This window comes from Carassius gibelio, chromosome B25 (assembly GCF_023724105.1).
Source record: "Carassius gibelio isolate Cgi1373 ecotype wild population from Czech Republic chromosome B25, carGib1.2-hapl.c, whole genome shotgun sequence".
In the NCBI taxonomy this organism is placed as follows: domain Eukaryota; kingdom Metazoa; phylum Chordata; class Actinopteri; order Cypriniformes; family Cyprinidae; genus Carassius; species Carassius gibelio.
Genome location: NC_068420.1, coordinates 13,798,405 through 13,812,792, shown reverse-complemented (window position 1 = coordinate 13,812,792; position 14,388 = coordinate 13,798,405). Strand labels below are relative to the sequence as shown.

Below are 14,388 nucleotides of genomic sequence, written 5' to 3'. Positions count from 1 at the left end.
TTGTGCCAAAGGGATGACGGGGTATTTATATTTGCAGCGCGATGGGGGAGTGCTTCGGATTTTTTGAACCTGCTTTCGCAGCTTGATGCAAAACATTGACGGTGCCAGAGAAAAGTGCAGCTAAGAGTACATTTCAGTCCAACAAAAAAAAATATATATAAGACACCCAAAATGAGCAACAATAATCAATTCCACTCTTATAAGACGGGGCAGGGCTTGTGGGATACCGATAGCTGAGAAAAGACATCTGTACGCTTGCCAGCCATCGATCTGTTCTTGGAAAGGACGATATAAACACAAGAATTGCAATCCAATACCCACTAAAATGTCCATCCATGACTCAAACTGTGAAGGTGCCAGGCCTGTAAGCCTCAATTAGAACATGGGAAAAATGACGAGTTGATGGGAGAAAATGGCAAAGCAATGATAAGAGATTTGATGTGGCAGACCAATTTCTCATCCCACGAGACCAGAGCCGAATTACCACGCCGAGTATTTTTAGCTTGATGTTTTAATAATAAGCGTCACACTGATGTAATTGAACAGGAATGAGATTTGGTTTGCCGAATGCGTGTTTGGTGTGTATGAAAAATGAATCGTCTTCACCTATTGGTTTCTCTTGCTCTGTCATTTTATTGCAAACAAAATCAATTATGCTGATCTTCCTGTGCATCCCTCATAAATAAACACATAACCGCGGCATTCCTGCGGTGCAATACAGTAAATGTTTTTTAGATACAGTCGTGACCCTGCTCTCCCCGCTATATGAAATATTAGAATTAAGCTTTAGATTAATGTCCAAAAGGCTTGTCTTGTTCATTTTGCCGGGCAATTCATCTTGAGAGAACATGATTTGGTTATGTAAGTGAATGTGTGTGCAATTTCTCACATTTGGCTCTGTATGTCACCCAGAAAGGTCACCTCTGATTGGTCTATCGAGTGTGACAAGCATGTTAGGAGAAAACTAAATACCAGGTTTTGGTGGCTGTAAAGGGGTAACAGGACAATTTAGCTTATGATGACAATGTGACAGTGAGTAACGGTGATGAATAATAGTATGAATATGAAAGTATAAAGATTATTTTAGTCTAAAGAAAGTTCAAAGTGTTTATAAACATTTTAAATGATTTCAGATACATGTAAATTAGTGTATTGTTAAAATGTAATAATGAAATCATAACATTGTAATCATAATGTACACATTTCTGGTTTCATCTAGAACAATTAAGTACCATCAACTTGAATAATATGATTTGTGAAGAGTTGCAGAATCCAGTCATAAAAATAGAATTTACTGAATAGAGTGTAATGTCATGGAATGTTGGCTAGAATACACAAATGTGGACTAATGTCTTTGCATTCTGAATTGTTTGAAGGGTTTATGTTGGTATATGAAGCCTAAATGTCTTTTTTTTATGTTTTGTTTACTACCCATACTGAAGCAGTTCCAAGAGTCCAACTATATGAGGACATGAACACATGAACTTCATTTCATTTCTGTACCGAGTCTTTTCACTATTCCATTTGATAAAAACTGTTGTCAATACACTCTTCACTTAAGCCCTCCAAAAAAAGGTTTGGTTTAACTTGAAGAAATTATGACAGAAATATATTACTACTGCACATTACTTTTCAAAATAATAGCAACAAGACAGTTTATTAAAAACATTGTTGTTTAAGGATTTTCACAAAATTGAATTTTTTTTTGTCCATGTTTTATTTCACACAATAAAGTTCTGTTGTGCAGCACTTTGCCAAAAAAAAAAAGCAATTAAATTACATTTTTTTTTTAATTGTATGCATTAATTTAATAAGTATAAATTAAATCACTGAATCCAGAACATGTAAAAAAAATAAAATAATAATAATTCTTAAGGCACTTAAAATTGTAATAAATTATGAAATATCCATCCTTTTTCATTATTAAAATTTATTAAAATTATTTAAAATGCGATGCCTAAAATGATTGCTTGGTCTAAGTTTTTTAGTTTATTTGTTATTTAGAGAAATTGGTGTGTGCCGAACACATACCGTTACTGTGCAATGCTGCTTTGAAGGACAATTAAGATGAAGACTGTTCACTCACACGGCGAAACTGTTTGTGGCAATATGGCAGACGGCTGAATATGAATGAATGTTGAATGCGCGCTGATCAATCCTCCACGTTTGAAGCAGTGATTAATTTCAGCAGATCTTATTAGAGCGCTGATGGGGTTGGCAGCCCTTCTTTTATGTGAGAAAGTTTGATTAATGAGATATCAACATAGATAGGAGACCTCAGCTATCCAAAAAAAAAAAAAAAAAAGACAATGAAAAAGAAAGAACAAAAAAAAATGAGAGGGCTTTATGTGATTGATATAAAACCAGAAAGTTTTTAAATGCAAATAAAGCTTCAGAAAGAAAGTTCATCAAATGCTCTCTCATCCACTCTTTGTGAATAGAACATATGGGAATCAAGGGAAATTCAAACACATAACCAGCATCTTTCAGCCTTTTGCTAATGAGACTTACTTAAACACTTCAGATTCACTAGCTGGACTCTTTCCCCAGTTTTTAGCCCCGTGTTGACAGAGACATCCATCATCCTCTTTGTCCTGCTCTCATAATCTTTTCATTATCTTACGCTAAAGAGGGTCCTACAAAAGCAAAACCCGCTGCATTAGTGTTCTTAAGGTCTCTGAGTCTTTCAAGAAAGGATTGTGCTTGACAACTTCTACAGTGATGCCTCATTAGTTGCAGTTATTTGCAGCAACCTTTATTTTTAATTTGGTGCCTCATTTATTCTGCCTTTTTTTTGAGTAAAAAAAGAACGAGTCACCGTTGCAAGACACATCTTCTTCCAGTTTTGAGATATTTACATGCTGCACAGAATTGCTTGAAATCGATTTTAAAAAACAACACTAGTAGATTAAGATATTGTCTAAAGGAGCATCCGTTTTCAGAGAAAACTTTTTATTTAGGTCAAAGTCTCCCACTGTTGCGGGTATCCTCTGGCCCCCATTTCTGGAACAGATTGTGTGGGGATTTCAACAGGACACTTCTATGGCAATACGGATTAGGCAATTAACCCTGATGTCAGTGTAATTATTAAGACACTTAGTAAATGAATTAATTTCCCTGAAGGTTGTGCCAGTGAAACTCACTCTTACTACGTAGAACAAAAGCATAGTTAAAATGGTAAAGGATTGTGAGACAATTCATCAAGATGATCTTTTGACTTTTCATCTGATCTTACTTTCTCTAAGGCTCGGGGATATTTTAACAAAATCAACAGATGTGAAAAACTGGGGATGTAACTTTAAATGGGTTTTACTGGTCCTAGAGGTTTAGTAAATGCTGCTCTTATGTGAACATCAGTTTTTGAATGTAATTTCTATTTCTGTTTTATTTTTATTTAGTTTTACTTGTAGTAATTTAGGGCTGCCAAAGTTCATGCACTAATTAGTATAATGTAATAATTTGAAGAATGTTAAAGTCAGCATTAAATGAATTCACCCTTTATATACTTTTAAATCCATATTATTGTGAACAGTTCATCTGTGCATGTTATGAACAAATTGTTTTCAATTTCTCGTCACAGTACTATATAATTGCTGTTTACTTGTATTTTCATATTTACCTGTTTATAAGTTTCAAGTTTTGTTATGTGTTAATTAAAACTGAAATTATCTTAAAAAATTTTTTTTTTAATTCAGTCAGTTTTCAGCAAATTTTCATTTTTGGGTGAACTATTCCTTTAAATTAATTGTCTGGTGCATTATTCTTTATACTAGGGCTGCACGATATTGGGAAAAATGACATTGCGATATTTTATTTTTCTGCGATAAATATTGCAATATGAAATCTAATCAAATTTTTTCTTACTAAAATGGGGTGAGCAGATTTACATTCTCATTTTAAATTATTTATACATCGACACCATCGTGTCAATTGATTAATATGCGTGAGGGAGAGAGAGCAAGATAGCGCTCATGTTGTTTGAAGCTCTCTCTCTCTCGCGCTCGCGCTCTCTCGCCGCTCTCTCTCTCTCGCTCTCTCGCGCTCTCGCTCTCTCGCGCTCTCGCCGCTCTCTCTCTCTCGCGCTCTCGCCGCTCTCTCTCTCTCGCGCGCTCGCTCTCTCGCCGCTCTCTTTCTCACGCGCTCTCCGCGAATCACATTCATCAAGGGCCAGGGAGCAGCTGGCCCGTACAGTTAATGAATAACGGATCAACTACAACAGCCTACATCGCACATCCTGCGATATGACTATCATGGATTCGTACATCGCGATATCGATGCTTAAACGACACATCGTGCAGCCCTACTTTATACACTAGCTAATTTTGCCACTAAGGTGACAATACATTTTAAGTGTCCACTTTAAGGGTCTTGCCACTGAACGTTTCAATGCACTGAGCAATGATGGGATGATTTGCCAACAGACCTCACGGTTAAGCCTTCTTGACTTAATAAAGTCCTTCTGCAGACTCGATAAGCATACTTTAGTGGACTTTAACTCTATTGTCTGGACACATTGTTTAAGCCAACACGTTTAGTTAATTAATGTGATACACCGCACAGCTGTCTCTCGTCATCCTTCCCTGTAATACAGAGGTCAAAGGTTAGGCAACACACCCAGGACTTGTTAGAATGTTCCGCTATTTTCCTTTTTTATTAATTATCAGAAGCCCCACTAATCATCCGTGTGCATATCTCTTGGTGTTTATGTCGCTTCATTATTATGGTCTGTTTCAATTAGTATGCTAATTTAAAACAGATTGTTTTTTTCAGAGTGTTCCTCAGGTGGTATCAGCATTAAGTAATGTTATTCCGTTCTGGATCAAAACAGGGATGAAAGGAATTATGTACTGTGTCATGGATGTTAATTAACTGAAGGGTGGTGTGGATTTGTTTATGTGTGCGTGTCTAAAGAAAGCCATGCCACTTTCTATCAGTCACCTTCAAATAAATATTTGTAATATCTAGGGGAAAGTACAAACTAGACATTCTTTATTTTCTAAATGTCTAGACATTATTACGAACATATTCAGTATGCAGAGAATATATATATATATATATATATATATATATATATATATATATATATATATATATATATATATATATATATATATATTGTTGTTGTCAGGCCATATGACAAAAAAAGCACTTTCCTGTCCTGTCAGCCGTTATACTGTGCACATTATGTTGGCTCTTCGATTGCATGCACAAATATGGCATCGCACATATGTATGCTAGTATATTAAGCCTGTATTTTATATTAAAGCACGAATGAAAGCACAAAAATGTGTGTCAGATTTGCGTCACATTAAAGTAATAAAAAAGTATTCAAGTCTCAAAGTAATAGCAGCCAAATTACCTAATAACCATCTCTCTGTTAATCAAAGAACAAAAGAAAAAAAGAGGAAATCAATAACTTTTTGAGCTTTAAGGATTCATCCATTTAATTTAATTTAGAATTTGGTGTTTGAAAACTTTATTCAATTTTTTTATATGTTCTTCTTGCTGAAGGCCACAGTAAATATGAAATTTGTTATAATGAGTTTATGTGAATATTGTCTCAAGTTCACTTAAATTAAAGTTATTTTTTAAAGTCTAACAATTTTATAATGTTGAGTGAAGGTCTGGAATTCACTGCAGCTGTTATTGGCCAAGGCCCGCCCATGAGGCTGTTTGACGGACATGTCAAACAACCAATCACAGTTCATTTTGTTTATCGTCACGTTTTGAGGCGTGGAAATGTCGCCACAATAACAATGTGTAATAGTGTGTAAAACTCTCAGACGTATTTTAAAGGTTCTATCCCTCGAACATTAAATATTTAACATACTTTTGATCCAGCGTTTAGTTGATCCTGATAAGCGTTCATCGTCACAGTTGTAAACACGATGGCTTTCTTCTTTCGTGAAGGGGTTTGGCGCCACGGTATCTTTGTTTCCAGGAAGAACATTAAAGAACGTGACACACGTCTCACGAATTCAATCCGATCCGATGATGACTTCAACACTCCTGAACTGTTTCCACTTTTGTGTCCCATATGCATCAGACGTTTAGCCAACGGTCCGTGTTTGTGATGTCTGAGGCTGAGACTGTATAATGGGGGAATTTTTTTTTTCCTAGAGACATCAGTAGTATTGGTATCAGTGAAAAAGATGCCTTTTAACAAACTATTATTAAAAAAATGTTGTTTCCATTTTATTTGAAGACTGAATGTGAAATTACTGCAATAAAAATATATTTAGAAACTTTAATGTTAGGTGGGATTAATCGCAATTCTTTTTAGAAATATATATGTGTGTGTGTGTGTGTGTGTGTGTGTGTGTATAATTTTTTTTAACTTAATTTTATTTCAGCAATTGCATGTGAAAAATATAAATTTTGACTTTTCAATTTATTTTCGTGATAGATGCTTTTTTTTTTTTTTTGTCAAACCTGCTTAGTGGAAAATGTGTAAATTCGTAGTCAAGGATACAAACTATCCTCTCAGATGAAACCAGACCAGAAATTGTCAATAAGAGCAGCGTGCCAGTTGATAAAGCTGAGCTGTGTGCTTTAATGGTTTGTTGACTTGCGTCTGTAGAGGTCCAGACTCCTGCAGTCCCGAGGCTTTTCCACAGACCGACAGATATGTCCTCATTTTGTCCTTTTTTGCTACTGTTGTACCATCTTTGGACAGGAAAAAGTAGTGCCTCCTAACATCTTCGCGGTTACATTACCGTGTTGTCCACAGTCTTTATTTTATTCTAGACCATGGTGCTACAGAGAGTTTGACCCCGGTGGCTCTGTGAGACTAATTGCTCCATAAATTGGCCTGGAGACATGCTATCCGCATCGCTCGCAGCTGGAGTTCAGACTCTCTCGCATCTCTGCTTTTTACTAATGGTCGTAAATGCTGGGAAAAGGAGAAATTTTAAAAGGCGACAGACAGCATGCTCTGCAGGGTCAGCAAGTAGACATATTTAAGAAGAATATTCAAGTCAAAAGAATAACAAAATTTGCCTAAAATAGGAAGCAGTCTTTGCTGCAGGGCTACTAGATTTATTCAGTCTAGAGCCTGAGGCTGAAGTATATTTCTGAGCTGGAGCTAGATTTTCTAAGCCTGTAATCGACAATCAAGCTTGGATATTAATCTGATAATCTGATATTTTTTTCTCCATTTTGAACATAAATAAATAGCTAATTCGTTAGAAAACACTTGTTTTAACTCAAAATAGGTGTTGATAAAAATGTGTGAAATATGGTCATGATTATGATAATATAGAAATCAGAAAATCATCACATGGTTTGTTTTGAACCAGAAGAATACATCAAGCATACTTGTTTCATTCACAAACTACAGTGATCTGTAAAATTACTTTCAATGCACGTAGGGAGTAAATGCAAGGCTGTTTCTGCCACAAAAAAACCCCCACACACACACACAAAAAATGACTTTTTATCTCACAATTCCAAGTTCACATCTCACAGTTTTGAGACGAAAGGTCTAAGCTGTGAGATGTTACTGACAGAAAACAAGAAGACGGCTAGAACTTTATAAGAAACTTGCAGCTCTGAGGGGGAACATTTTTTATGAAAAATACCAATAACAATTAGGATATAATCTCACAACTCTGAGAAAATGGTTCGGGTTTTGACGTTACCAGATAAAAACTTGGAATTGCGAGAAATACTTTTTTTTTTTCTGAATAGAGTCTGAATATCAAGTTATAATCTCACCATTCTGAGAAAATTGTGCAAATTGGGATGAAAAATAAAGTTAGAAACTTGTTACAAATGTGCAAAAAAAAAAGCATGATGTAATCTGAGAAAACTGGTGTTAATATTGTGAGATAAAATCTGGTAATTGTAAGAAACAACAGTCAGAACTTGTTATAAACCCATAGTTCTGACTTTTTTGATGAAGTGGTGGAAACATGCTTCCATTGGAGTGTTTACACACAACTTGCCTTTAAAAACTTCACAGAATGGTAAAGAATTTTAGGCATTAAAACATGAATATGAATCATATGAGTCTACAGAGATGCGCTATGCTGTCATACACTCTGATCCTCGTGAATACCACTGGCATACTTTAAATGAGACGCAGACTGTGATGTTGATGTAAATTTGTAGCTTATTTGCATAGAGTGAATACTTCCAGTGTAATACAATTATTGTAAAAGCACCACATGTGTGTAATCAATCAAAACTTAATCCAAATAGTGGAATTTTTAAGGTATTGTACTACAGACATGAGGTATAACGGGGATAAATAGGTGCAATGAGTCATGCGGTCCTGCATTTAATTACACACTATACATCTTATACATATTTAATTTCTTCATTATTCAATATGGTGACGTTGTGACACAATAGTAATTGACTGAATAAAAGTGTTAGGTGATTAGTGTGATGGCTTCAGTATGTTTATAGTGCTCTACTTTCCCCTCCACTTTCTTTTACTGCAGTAGTGGGACGTTTTATCTGATTTCTCTAGTCAGCATAAAACACAAGGGATTGGGTACTATCTGTCCTATTGCAACCTCTTCTCTTCCTCTGTACAACAGGCCACTGGGACTCGTGCATGTGAGAATTTGCTAATGAAATACATTCATTGGTGCCTGATTTATAGGAATAATTCAACTAAAAATAAAAATTCTGTCATCATTTATTCAGCCCATATGACTTTTGTTCTATTGAAGAAGAAGAGTCAATGACAAATAGGAGTGTCCACAGTAAAGCAAAGAAAAATCTAGTATTAAACAGTTGTTCTTATTCATGATGTTTTTGGGGAAATGCGGTGTAACCAAGTAAAATCGAATTACTATTTTTCTTATAAATTGAAAATGTATATATATATTTTTTCCTAAAATGTTTTTAAATGTAATAATAACATATTGTAACAAATTTCATGAATTTATTCATGAATATTTGTTTGTATATATTGCATGTATATTTTGCAACCTGAGCTAATTTTAGCAAGAGAAAGGTCATATTATGATATTTTAGGAGGCTTAATGATTTTGATGCACAGTTATGAAAGTACGATATTATTTATTATTATTACATTTTTCTCTGGATGTTGGTTGCACCACATGTTTTTGCACATCACATATATGGTGAATTTGATTTTGTACATAAATGATAAATTCAATACTAAATAACAAATTGTTTTTAATTTATAATAATAATTTAATAATTTATAGTAGAATAAATTATAAATTAATATTTTTTTCTAAGAAATTACAATAAACACTTATGCCAGACTACTTAATATGCTTTATTAAGTTTTCCCTTACTTAATTATGATATCAGGACAGATTAGACGGTATACAGTATGTTCAATAAATATAAAAATTAAAAGTATCATAAGATGCGTATTCAAGGCATTGCATGTATCAATTGCATTTATTATGTATTTTTTTATAAATGAGCATCACATCATTGACACAGAAGACAAATTGTGACGTTTAGCAGAATGTTAACGCTGCTCTTTTCCATAAAGTGAATGCACTGTATATTAGAAAGTGCTAGTTAGCAGCTTTGGTAAATGAATGGAGCAGCTTTCCTCCGGTTTACACATTCCACACATCAATACGAAACCCAGATGAATATTTAGGAGATCATTTATCTTATCATTACCTTTCATTAAGTCTCAGAAGCCATTCACACCCCGGCCTGACACCATAGCCGAACGATAATTAATTTCTGAACAGTGACCTAGGTGGGCAATTAAGCATAGGCAGAGGGCTGAATGTGAGAAAACATCTAACATACATGCCTCTAATTGAGGCGCCAAGACAAGAATGACTAATGTGGAGGCGCGCAGTTGAGGGAATTAGAAGCGTACTGCACCACTTTCACTCGCGCTCTCGTTCTTTTCTCTGAGCAAATGTCTCGGGAAGCTGGTGGACAGTCAAAGGCACCTGTGCTTTCATTACCAGTCGCCTCTGAGCTCTATTAGCATTGAGAGACTGAGATCAGTCAAATGAGCGAGAGACAGTGGCTTCCCTGAGCCAGCAGATGCTGTTTACTGAAACATCTGGAAGGGATAGTTCATAATGGTTTACTGATACTAATGTCATTCCAATCCTGTATGTTTTTCATTCTTCAGTGGAACACAAAAAGAGATATTTAGCAGAATGTCTGAGCTGCACTCTTCCAAATAATTCCTAAGATGCAAAGTTTACTCTTTAGCATCATTACTTCAGTCTTGAGTGTCACATGATCCTTCAGAAATCATTCTATTATGCTGATTTGCACCTAATTTTACCAGTAGACAGATTTAAAATGCATAAATATAATAATAATAAAAATACCTTTTTTTTTTCGTTGGATGTGCACTTTTAAAGTATTTCTAGTGAATGCAATTGCTTATAATAATATCATTACAATAGATGATATAATTGTTAAATATACAGTATGTTTGTTAAATTGTAAAAACATGCAAATTTATAACATTTAAATTGTAATGTTATACATACTGATTTTGTGATAATGTTCAAGCGATTGTCACAATTCTGTATTTTCAGCAAAGCAGAATTATGAGTATTTCTACGCTGTTCATGAGGGATCAGAACCACAATTTCAGTAATTATGCACAAAACAATTTACAGGTAATTGTGAAAGTGCATCATAATTATAGTATGGTTTTTACTGCAAAACAACACAGAAGCTCAAAAATCCTGGTGGGACTGAAAGCTCTTATGGTCACCATTCACTTTCATTGTATGTATGGAAAGAAGCAGCTCTCACATTCTGATCTAAATCACTCGTTTTGTGTTCCTCGGTCGTTCAGGATTCTAAGGACATGAATGTGTGCTCCTTTAAATATGTTAAATCTCGACCTGAGTGAGAAACTTTCACAGGGATATGCAATGTGAAACATTATTTGGTCTGTATGGTAATTTCACTTCTGGATTCTTCAGATAAAAACCCCCAAAAGTGAACACACAAGGCTGCAGGAACTGACATGAACATCTTACAATTGTTATTTTGATATCTCCCAGGGCCATTATTGAAAACTTCTCCTGCAACAGTATTCTTCCTCCCTCTTCTGTGCCTGTTGGATATTGCTTCACAGTCTTAGTTCACGGCTACAAACAGTCACCAGAACAGATGGCTTCTCCAACTACAAGCTGTAATCATGTCAGATCCATCTGCTCTTACTCAATATCACTTCCTGCTTAGATGGGGCTCCACAGGGCCCGTGTCACACCTGCAACTTCCTGTTTCCCCTCACCTGATTTCCTGCTCCACTGCCCTTGCTGTGATCATTTTTGTTCAAATAGGAAATGCACATTTGGGGGGTTTACATAATGATGTCTTCCCAAAATGTTCCCAAAAGAATATTAGTTTCAATAATGTCTTAAAGAAAAAAAACAAAACAAAAAAACAATAATACTTGAACACCTTCATGTTGTTCCAAACTTGCTATTATAATTATTAGTGTTGTTGTTGTTAATAACAATAATAATAATCAGAATCGTATTCTTGTAATAACTGTAACATAATATGTTTGTTGTTAATTATAATACTATTGCTGTTACTATTATTATTATTATAAATAATAATAATTAAAAACCTTCCCAGAAAACATGGTACGTTTTTATATTCCCTTAATTATTATTATTAAGAATAATATTTATGAGCATCATAATTAACTGTAAACATAAAATCTCATTATTGTTGATGATAATATTATTGCTTTTACTGTTAATAATAATAATAATAATGTAAATAATAACAATAAATCTTACTATAAAACACGCTAACATTCAATTATTAAATATGTTCTTTATTATTATTATTATTATTATTATTATTATTAACAAATAATAATTTTCAGCATCATAATAATTAACCAAAACCATAAATCTGGGTAATTGCCAACTGTAATATTAACTGTAATAGTCATATTATTGTTGTTGTTGTTGTTGATGATAATATTATTTCTGTTGCTCTTGCTAATGATAATAATAATAATTATTATTATAAACATTACCATAAAACTGGATTTCTTTATTATTATTATTAATATTATTATTAATATTATTATTATTCATAGTAAAGTGAAACATGGAACCATGAAAAGCCTGAGGGTGATTAAATGGTAACATAATTTTCATTTTGGGGGTAAACCCAATGAAAATGAAAATGAAAATGAAAGAGTATTTCATATATTAGGCAACTCTTCCAAAGTCTGGCACCAGTCAGATGTGGCACGGCAAAGTCAAACCTCTACGGTCGGGCGAATGGCGTAAACAGTTTTCCTTTCGTTGTTAAGAAGTAAACTATTCTCCGCAGGATGCCTGATGAGAAGAATCCAGGAGATGGTCTCATGCTGTGCAGGGGAATGTCACTCACTCTCGAGAGGCAGTTACCGTTCCTCATCAGCATATCAACCACTGCACATCATCTCTAAAACAAAGCACATTTACATACTCATGTGTCAGTCATTCATAATCTTGAATTTAAATAATGAGGAGAAAGGTAAGTTGCGTGTGGAATATGGAAGAGCTGGAGTGTTTCTGGGTCTGTATGTGATTGGTAATTAAGCTTGGGCTCTGTGTGGGTAATGTGTGTTGATTACTGGGCACTGACCAGTGAAATGTGAAGGACAGAGAGAGCAGTCGCTGCTGTGAGGGACCTACATTGAGTGCTTTTAAAGAGCCCGAGTCCCTCGTAAGCGCAGAGGCATCCATATTTCAAGCCGTACGGGACACATTTGCATTTTATAATTCATATTTCAGAGTACGGTTTGCATCTCTTTTGCAAGAAGACAGTTATTATGAAAAATGAAATGCAGAACGCTTTCTGTCTATCTTCTTAAAGAAGCAGATTTTTTTACATGGCACAGTGTTCGTTCATGTTGCAAATTTACCAGGTTCAATACAAGCTGATTTCTTTCAAAACAATAGATATGTAGTTTTGGTCCACTTACAGTGGAAGTGAATTGAGACTTTTTTTTTTTTTTTGGATGATTTGCAAGCTTAAATGTGAAGCTTATGTTGGCAAAGCACATCATTTTTGCAGTTAAAACTTATTTTGAGTTGTAAAGCTGTTTGCTTTTTCCAGTGGTTTTAGGGTTCACGGTGTTCCGTTGCCATGGCAAGTAAAATTGGACATAACTTCACACAGAAAAGGTCAGTAAATTATTTTTTTCACACTAAAATCATGTTTATGCAGTAATGTAGCACTTTGTTAATGTACTGTGGCTAAAGTATTGCAATAATAAAAATATAATTGTTATTAATACCAGTAACATTAATAATAATAATAATAATCAGTAATATCCAGATAAATTATTATTATTATTATTATTATTGTAGAATATATTAAAGTTAGCAAGTTTTATAGTAATGTTAATTATTAGCATTATTTATTATTAACATTATAACTTTTAGTAGTAAACAATAACATTATAATAAATAATAATAATAATGATAATAATAATATTAATCCAATACCATTAATAATAATGACTAATAATAATGATAAACAATAATATCCAACATAATAATGGTTAATAGTAATAGTATTGTTACTGTTATTGTAAAATTTCTGTAAAATGCTAAGAAATTTTGTTTTTTCTAACTAAACGGAAGGGCAGGTGGAAATTAATTGTGTGGTAATAAGTGCTATTCTTTTATTATACATAACAATCACATATCAGTTCTAAAGGAAAAACTGAGTTATATATTGAGTACACTCATAGGGATGACTGAAATGATTTTTCAAATGTGCACCGTAGTGAACTAGCCTTGAATAATCCAAAGGTTTGTGTGGCAAATGTCATCCCTAACCCTTTCCCACCAGGCATGAACTCTCGAGGTATGGAAGTCACGGCCAACAGACTGGATCTCAGCGTTCCCTTCCTCTCTCTTGTCCCGGGGGTCTGTCTGTGGCGTCCATCCAGGTCGAAGGCGCAGGTAAGCCCATGCTGTATCTCTGCTCGGGACCTGTGCACCCTGCCATCTGGGCAGGTGCTGCTCCTATGTCCTATCCTCCGATTCGTTTAAAATCCCGGCTGGTGGGTCAGTGCCCCGTGTGCAGCGGAGTGCTGATTTCAGCTCTGAGAGGGGCTGGGGGCCAGCAACCCCTCTGAGAGGCAAGACATAAGTAGCATGACATTAAAAAGGCTTCTGGGTCATACTTCATAACAGGTCTAATCAAAGCGTCATGCTCATTCAAACAAATCCTGCCCCACTCACAATTATTTATTTATTTTATATTATATTTATTTATTATATTTATTTTAGCCCTTTTTTTATATGCTTCTATCCAAAAGTCTGTAAGGTATTTTTTTTGTTTTGTTATTGTTATTATTTTAATTCAGTTTAACTTAAAAATGTATCATTTAATTCAGCAAGGGTGCATTAAAATGACATAAAGTAACAGTAAAAACAT

At 34.4% G+C, this 14,388-nt stretch overlaps 1 long non-coding RNA gene across 1 annotated transcript in view; it reads left to right on the top strand.

The window, feature by feature from the left end:
• Nucleotides 1–13,911, top strand: part of LOC128014709 (uncharacterized) — a 35,231-nt gene extending 21,320 nt beyond the window's left edge. The window contains exons 3-4 of the long non-coding RNA XR_008183632.1: nt 13,057–13,124; nt 13,798–13,911. This is a non-coding gene — a long non-coding RNA (uncharacterized LOC128014709). The remainder of the gene's footprint in view (nt 1–13,056; nt 13,125–13,797) is intronic.
• The last annotated feature ends 477 nt before the right edge of the window (nt 13,912–14,388 follow it).